Source organism: Anser brachyrhynchus (genome assembly GCF_964034855.1).
Source record: "Anser brachyrhynchus genome assembly, chromosome: 1".
Lineage (NCBI taxonomy): Eukaryota > Metazoa > Chordata > Aves > Anseriformes > Anatidae > Anser > Anser brachyrhynchus.
In genome coordinates, this window is record NC_137694.1 from 31,878,099 (window position 1) to 31,887,274 (window position 9,176).

At 38.1% G+C, this 9,176-nt stretch overlaps 1 long non-coding RNA gene across 1 annotated transcript; it reads right to left on the reverse strand.

The window, feature by feature from the left end:
- Positions 1-1,986: 1,986 nt before the first annotated feature.
- LOC308188263 lies at positions 1,987-7,669 on the reverse strand. The gene is made up of 3 exons (XR_013945301.1): positions 7,308-7,669; positions 4,193-4,246; positions 1,987-3,150 (listed from the first exon to the last, which is right to left on the reverse strand). It is a non-coding gene; the product is annotated as an uncharacterized lncRNA (long non-coding RNA).
- Between the last annotated feature and the right edge of the window lie 1,507 nt (positions 7,670-9,176).

Here is a 9,176-nt window from a genome sequence, read left to right on the forward strand (position 1 = left end):
TACTGGCACCCCAGAAGCACACTCCACACCACAGCCCGCCAGTGCCCTCCTCCGTGTCTCCTGCCCTTCACTGGGCAGCTTCTGTTGGTTGCTGCCCTCCAGCTGAGCTTACAGAGCTCAGACTGTTTGTCCTCAGCTGGATGCAAGGACTGAAGAAACCAGTGAAGCTTTTTCCAGGCGTTGCAGGCAGGCTCTTAGCTCTGCTCGTACATTTATTTGACTGTGTCATAGCATTTCCAGCTCTCCCATTGCAGAGAAGAATTAGTTTCCCGACTGCCTGTGCTGAGCAGCCTGCTGACAGACACAGGTCAGTGGGTGAGATAACTAGCTGCCCCTTGCTGAGATGGAGGAAAAGGGAGAGGTCTGATGAGTAGCTATACATATGTATCTCCATGCCAGACATATTATGCCACTCAGTAGGTTTCCTACTCTAGCCTCTAAGCCTCTCTTTTCAGTTTTGCTGGCACCCCCCTCTGTTTTTTTCCATACATCTTGCCTTTTGCACTACCGGAGGTTTCCTGCGTAAATGTCTCTCTTCAGAGTGGCTGTTTTTACAAATGGGTTGTTAGAAGTGCTGTGATTGCTAGTCCGACACCACAAAGCTGCAATGGGCATTTTGCTGGAAGCGTGGCATTTTCCACCTCTTGTCCAGAGAGAAGACCCCTGGGTTCCCACATTGCTGAAGAACAATGCACGTTCTCCTTTAGCTCACCGCCACAGAGCTCCTTCAGTCAAATTCCTGCCAGTAACTCCCATCTCTACTTTTAAGAATTTCCTATTTTTCTGAACTTTCCTTCCTTGGATACATGGTAACTGTAATGGTACTCCTGTCACCATCGGTATGACAAAAGCTTGTGCCAGCCTCAGAAAGAAGGTACCAGTCCAGTTCCACTGGCCTCACAGGTCCAATTACCTCATGGATTATGAGGGCTTCACTCTGCTTCTTGTTTCTATCTTCTAGCTCAGGGGTCTGGGTACTCAGAGAACTGGTCCTACTACTAAAGGCAAAGAAGGCATTAAGTACATCAACTCTTTCTTCATCTCCTGTCACTATCTTTCCCCATCCTAATAAAGGATGGAGATTCTGCTTAGTCCTCATTTTCTTGTTTATGTATTTATAAAAACATTTGGTTTTGTAATGGCATTAGCCAGATTGAGCTCCAGCTGGGCTTTGGCCCTTCTAATTTTCTCCCTGCACAGCCTCACAACATCTTTGTAGTTCTCCTGAGTGTCCTGCCCCTTCTTCCAAAAGTCATAAACCCTCTTTTTCTTCCTGAGCTCTAGCCAATATTTCTAGCGTTGAGGATTAATTTCCAATCATATCATAGTCCATCCAGGATTTAGTAACAAAAATAAATTAGTCAGTGCCATCTCACAAACTCTCACCTAGGGTTTAATTCCTTCTTAAACAAGAGTGCAAAGACCCAAGCAGAAAATCTCCAGAGCCCTCCTGCAGCCACCATCCTCAGACGTTTCTCAAGCTATGATGTAAAGGTCTTGTGCTTGGGGTGGATAAACCCCTGCCTCTACAAGGTTCATACAGCCATGTTCCTCCTGCAGGAGAATTGAAGCTCTTCATGCTACTCATCTACCATTCAGTCTGTTTCAATATGAAAGAATACACTCGAGGGGTCATTGTCATCTTCTCATATCCAGTAACTTTTAAGGGCCATTATAAGCAAACATCCTTTTACCCAAGTCAGTCATCTATTCTCAACAAATACACACAGCTAACTCTTCTTTTGAAGGCAAAACCTTTCTGCTGGTGGTAAATTGTCTGTGAAGACAATTGTCACAGAATTGCCTGTGAATTGTCTGTTACCTTCAAATAGCCAACAGTTCAGTCCTTTAGCAATCAAGCAATAGTTGCTGACCTGTTGGTTTGTTTTCCTGCTGTACAGAACTCTGCAGATTCCTAAGTTATGTGCCATAGCGCAACTCTGGACCTTGGAAGAAGTGTTACACCTTTGATGTAACCAGGGTGAGTTTAATATAAAAACAATGTTATGTATTTTTTTCTTTTTAATTTCATGGTAATAAGACATTTAGAAATATCTTTGATAACTAAACCACTAAACCAAAAACTGGAAAAACATGTCTAATCTGAAAAAAATAAGGAATGTGGAATGAAGAGAAGTTTATTCACCATCTCTCTCATTCTCAGGCCAGGCTACTCAAGAGGTGCTTCTAATTTTTCTTGCCTCCAGATTCTTCAAATTTTCTGGATACCCAAAGTATTTCAGTGGTAAAATGTCCACCACTGCCTGTGATTAATTGGAAGATGCGTGGCTAGAGTTGTTGACCCATTCATGCACCTCGGGTTTCCATATGATGCTTCACAGTAGAAATAAAATGCATACACTGAAAATAGTTAAACTTGCTAATATCATCTGCTTAGCAGTTTACATATTAAACTCTTAGATATTGTATGTTATTTTCTATACAAATTAAACACAGTACAGACATCAAGGGTCTACAGTGAAGTATAAGCTAAACGTCAAATGGGAAATTATTAAAGAAGAAAAGATGGGCATTAATAACAGAATTCAATATTGCATAACTAACTAGCTGAAGGAGAGGTGACACAGCTTTTAATGAAATATGCACTACTGGGCTGGAGGGAATTTCATTCATAATCAAGGCACAGGAAGAACCAGGACTCTGCCAAAATTTGCTGAGGCATTCTTTGCCGAAAAGTTCCAGAGTGCAGTGCCATAGTGCAGGGACTGTGTAACCTTGAAGATTTGATTAATAGAGGGAATTTAATAATAGGAATGAAAGGCCATGCCTGTAAAGATATTCTATTACCAAAAAAAAAAAAAAATTCTGTTAAAAGCTTGGAGCACTCCTATTAGAATAAGACAGAAAAAGAATGACCTGGGTATACTAGGTAAACACATGTTCACTGTGATGTGCTAATATACTATGGCCATGAAGAGACACAAAAGGAATCTAAGGATACATCAACATTTCCAGCACAGCCAAGCTCCAGGAAGGGAGGTACATCCCACAGGGCTCACCAGTGTGGTAGGGACTGCAAAGGTGAGCGAGATACAGAAAGTCCACCTTCAGATAGGTTGTGAAGAAGTCTGGCCATGGCAATCCATTGTTGAAAGGCTGAGAGATGACATGACTTCTCTGTAAATCCTTCTGAGAAAAACAAGAATTATTTACATACATCATTGAATAAAAGCAGCAGTGGTAATAAACATCTCAGCTATTTTTAAGATGCAATGATCAGCTCCACAGTAGGAATATTCAGAATTTTGGAAGGTCAGTGATGACAGGGTCTTATGCTCAACACCAAATGCTCATCTGACTCCTCTGCACCTTGTTCTGTACATCATAGTACATCCTTATGATTGCCGTCTCTTTTTGCCTTCACTCTTGTTGTTCTTGGAGCACTGTGAAGAACAAATCCTGTCCTCAAATTCAGTGCTGAGATAGTTTTTAGGATTGGATCAGGAACATGGAACTCACTTGGTGCATCTCCATTAATATTTAGCTGAGATCAGGAACATATTTTTGAAGTGAATCTCACAATTGCCCTCACTTAAGTATGCTTAATTTTGTGGTGCTAACACACACAAACATGGACAGGATTTATTTGAGATGAAACGAGATCTGAGGATGCACTTCAGAAATACACCTACTGTTCTCCAACCGTTAATCAGCATTCAGTCCTCCAGACCTGAAGAATCTGATCCAAACAACTCTTCAGTAAAAACACAAAACGTGGATGCACGGTCTGCAGCACCAACTGATTTGCTTTGTAGATCTATTCCTATTGTGCCACTGCACTTTCTTATGTAGAGAAGGCTGTTATATTCTTATGAGACAAAATTGACTATGTCCCTCGGAACATGAAGTCAATGTAAAACAAATTTCTTTGGGGTTTTTCTTAGTGGTTCTTTGCTATGCCTGCTCTGACTGTCCAGCAAAGTATTAATCAAAGTACCTACTATCAACCCAACTGAAAATTGTTCTTTTCATTTTCTTCCCTGGGAAGAGTTCAGATAAGAAAGCCTGATGCAGCATGTAAACATGGACTCCATGGGAACAGACTTTTCTCAAATGCTTTTCAAAATCCTTCTCTGGAAACCTCAAGGTCATATGTGAATTTCAGGTCAGTTTGCAGTCTAGCCTGAGTTCATGTTCACAGATCTGCCGGTTTGATCTACAAAGCTCTTACCAGACAATGTTGTCTGCTTTCTGTCGTTTCCACTTCTGTTCTAACAGTCCTCCTCTTGGAAGAAGAAGAAGGAAAAAAAAAAAAAAAAAAAAAGACCATTTTGTTTTATATTTTATTGGCTTTGAAATTTCAGAGATCTCCCCAGCATCAGATGGTTTCTGACTGCAGGCTCTGATCCTCCAACTGATACAGTCTAAAATTAGGCTGAATTCTATAAAGCACAAAATGGGCAAATGTATTTACCCTGGGTCATTTGCTATTTCTGCCTGATGCTGTGGAATCTCCAACAGATGACTGCACAGTATGTATTGCTGAATTATGCTGATAACAGATGAATTTTAGGGTAGTGGCTGCCTTAAGCAAACTATATCTTGCTATTGTGAGTTTAATATTACAACTGTTTTGTCACCTTTCTGCGTTTCATCTGCTTATTTTAAAAACAGCAGTATTTGTTTGCAATGGCACTGTAATGCCCTCATAATCTTAAACCACAATGCCAATAAACCACCACTGACATTGTAATGGCTCACATTACCATATCATTATAGATGTAAAAGTCAGTCCCATACACTTCCTACAACATCAGTATTGGTGAGGAAGCCATTAAGATGTCAGTGGTAGAGCAGAGAATCACCATTATGAGCTTAGTCAAGATAATAAAACATTGCTAAAGGTAGCTACAGGGCCATGATCAGCAGCTGTTTCCAAATATAAACCTCTCAGCAGTTTAAAAATAAATTTTAAATTAGCCAAATGCTGGAATCTACATTAAGAACTGATGTTAATGTCAGCAAAAACAGTCCTATTTACGACTGTCAGAGGTTGGAGTTTTCTTTAATGCTTATTGTGAAAACACGTCTTTTAAAAAGGTATTTCAGTATACTTAAATTTTAAATCACTGGAAAATTATGGGGCAGAAATTTTACCCTTACTTTAGCTGTGTAAGTCTTGTTCTTTGTTGACAACAATGGAAATGCCCTGCTTAAACTGCAAACACACCCCGGGTGTATACATCATGATTTCATCTACTGTAACTAAATCCAATGGTGAAATACTCTGCACATAGGAATTTATATTCCAGAGCATATACAATTGGTATTATTCAAGCCTTTCATTGCCATTAGTATAATTCATAGTAATATCAGATTAATCTTTCGCATCTGATTTTTTAAAGCAATACAATACAAAGGAGATTAATGAAAAGCAGTTAATTGAGATTCTAGCAAAGGGAGAATTTACTTTAATTTGGAAAGTATAGAGGATTGCAATTGGCAAGCACAAATGGGAGTAAGAGAACATAATGCACAGCAGCCCAAGTACAATAAAATAAGAGCATTCACTGCAATAGCAGCTTACATTTATTGACATAGCATTCATGAATGTGTTAAGATTGTGTTATACGATCATCATCATCATGCTTTTGTAATTCTTAATATCTTGTGAATAAAAATCAGAGGTGACTCTTAAGTGAATTTTAACCATTGTAAAATTCAGATAATACATTAAAAAGCATTACTGGAGGCTTTATTAACTAGTCTTTGGGAACAGGCAGTGGAGCCCTCACCTGTATTGTTAAGCCTGTATTGAAGCAGGAGACCTTGATTTCACTGATATCTCCTAGATGGGTATTTGACAGGGCAAGGGGGTTCTTGAAATTGAGAGTATGCAAAAGAACATGTGTGGAGTATGATTAATAAAAAACGATCACAGCCAAACCAAGGTACATTTAGAAAAGGTTACGTTGTTAAATGGGGAATTTGATGAGTTAAATTTTTAGACTCTGTGAAAATTCTGAAAAAAAAAAAAAAAAAAAAAAAAAGATGGAAACTGTGTTGAAAATACTTTTTTTTTTTTCCAAAAGATTTCTCCTAAGATCATGGTGAAACTAATGTTACCAGTTTTCAAATTTGCTTTTTCAAAATTGTCTGATGGGATTGGTCAGTTCTTCAGTAATAAGGCAAGTCTGGGAGGAAGGTGAAAGTAACAGAGGTAGTTTTGACTCAGGTAATGTGATTTTTATGTTTTATTGAAGCATGTCTTAACTATTGTTTTCAACATAATTTATACTCTATGCAGATAAATATAGTCCTCTTCAGATTCATGAAAGTTATGACTCTAACTTGGGATATAAGAATAGAATATGATGGTCTTTGATTATGCCTATATATATATGTCCATATAACCTGTGCATATATATAGTCATATGTTTTGCTGGATGTACATTCAGAAAAAAAGGCAAAACAGAGATCAGGAATAATTATTTGGCTGTAAGAAGAGCAAGAGTTCTATTGGTCTGGACATTTAAATGCACTACTTTATTTTTATTTTCTTGGAAATAAAAATAAAATAAGAGTTAACATAAGATGCTCAAAGTAGTTTCCACATACATTATTCTCTCTTAACACCAAGCATGTAAAACATTAACACTACTGAATTAAGAAGTTTCTTATTCCAAGCAGTCCCATCACTGGAGATATTTCAGTATATGTTATTCCTCCTTCAGTCAGAGATCTTCTTTATGAACATAGTCCTTTACATACTGGAATGTGATGGGAATTTAGCAAAAGAAAGTCAAACAGATCCAAATACAGGGTCTGACTCTTCCATGTCATCCACCAAAAGATAAAATATTTTGAGACTTTCCATCATTACCTGTTTTGCAAATAGCATAAAACTTAATGACAGGAAGACCAGCTTTCTGCATATAACAGGCATTAAATAAATATATATATATATATATATTTACAAATTGCCTTCTCTGATGGATAGTCTTAGGAAATACAGGTATTATTTTAAGAGTTCATTAAATTTGAGACAATTCCAAAAATATGAAGAACATTTTTTACTTCTTTGACAGGCGGAAGCCTCTTTGGAAAGAGGCTGTTTTCTAAAGTATACTAAATTTTATGTATGGTTATAATAGCCTACCTGGTATCTTTTAGAAAGTTCTGGCATAATTTTTCACCTACGTTTCATTGGATGCTTGAATGCTCAGGATATATGCCCACAAAGCTCCAACACTTGGATAACTGTGGTCATTTCCCAAACTAATTAAAACCATTTAGGACTTTCCGGGAGACATGATAAAGTTTGGAGAATGTGTTTGTTAACTGACCCAGCTTTGCTAATTCTGGAGCAGTACAGCATCTTTCTGTTTATGATGTCTTGGGATGAAGGTTTCTGGGGGTCAGTAACAGGCTTAGCTCAGAGGAGAGAACTGAAACAAATCTTGGAAGAAAAATTAGTATAGCCAAGTAAGGTTACAACAACAGTACAGAGCACCAAACACACCTCTGATTCTGTTGCTAGCATCCATCCTGTAATGTCACCCCTCCCCTCCTAAAATGTCTTTATAGCTTTTTTTCTTTTTTTAACTATGTAGAATTTCTCAGCTCTTTCACTCTTCAAATATTGTCAGCTAGTGCTAGCCAGACTTCACAGTTAATTGTATTCTAATTTACCCAATTAGTCCCCTATTCCCACAAAGACTTACACATGTGGTTAATTTAAAGTTTAGCACAAGTGTGAAACTCATCTGTGCCTGAGCTTGTCTGCTTCTAATGAGTGAAAAACCAAATGCTTTTCTTCCTCAAATCCCTCCTCGAGAGCCACAGCTTTCTCTTAGTCTTTCATCATTAATCTCAGCTCTAGCGTTATGCATTATCTCACCCATGCCCGATTATTAAACATAATAAAACAAAGTGAAAAATAAATCCAAAATAAAAGCCAAAGGGAGTCAAATTACCTGATGACCGTGCTTTGTAAACAATGTCTCTTTCAAGAAACAAATTCACTTTCTTTTGCTTTCTGTCATTTCCTTTCCTCTTTCACCTTCTATCTGACCCTTCTTAGCCTGTGTCATAATTCATTGTGTTACCTGTCTTGTAAGCATCTTAGGACAGGGACCTTGTCGACTCAGTAGTCTGCACAGCACCATGCACCTCCAGAGGAGTGTATAAATATTAATAAACACATATTCACATTCAATGAAATCAAAAGCTGTATTTTTCTGAATCAATAACTCGCTCTCTCTGGGTATGAAACAGTACTAATCCATGGCCATGGGCTTTAATCCTTTTGAAAAGTGCTTTCAGATGGGACTTTCATGAGTAGTATGAAAAATACATGCAAACAAATGAATGCACAGCACAGCTAGTAAAGCACGGGTTTCTGCATGAGTGTTGTTTATTGACTTCCACCCACAAGTAAAAATGCTGTCTCCTGCCACCCATCAGCCCGCTCCCAACAATGTTAAACTGTTTGGGAAAGAATTTTTTCTAATTTACTTTTCCAAACCTTTGAATTCTCCTAGCCTATCTTTTCTGCCTTTTTCCCCCTCCTTGATGGCGTTGAAGCATTACTGAAATTATAATAAAACATTTGTAAAAATTAGGAAATACAAGATTTATGGTATTTTTGTGCAACCTCAGTTTCTCCTCTCTCCTGTCTGTGCCTCATGCCCCAAGCTTTACTTGCAAGACTTGCACATTGATTAAAAAAAAAAAAAAAGCTATCTTCTGAGAGCCAAGGGGTTTTACAAACTGATAGCCCAGTGAGCGCAGACAAGGTGTTGAAGCTGATGGTGAGGATCCAGCCTGCATCAAAAGATGTTTCGCATGCCTAGACTAATAAATTAACGACAGTACAGCCCTTTTAGAGAAGCTCTAGATTCCTTCTTGCCTTGATTCACTATTCTCTGCACTGCACAAACTCCAGATCCTCTGGAAAAAAAAAAAAACCTGCTTCTGACCGTGTCATTGTTACCCCAAGCAGGTAGCCGGTTTTCAAGGGCTTGATGGATTATTTCTGTTAGAAACAGAAGAAGTTAGAGGGAAACATATATTTGTGTGATCTGAGTTTCTTTGGCAGAAAAAAAAATAATAAAAATAAAAATTGTTCTATTTCTATGAGTACACACAGGATCAAATATCTGTTCCAGCCTTCTTTATATTCTGCAATGTGTCCTAGAAATATTACCTGATAT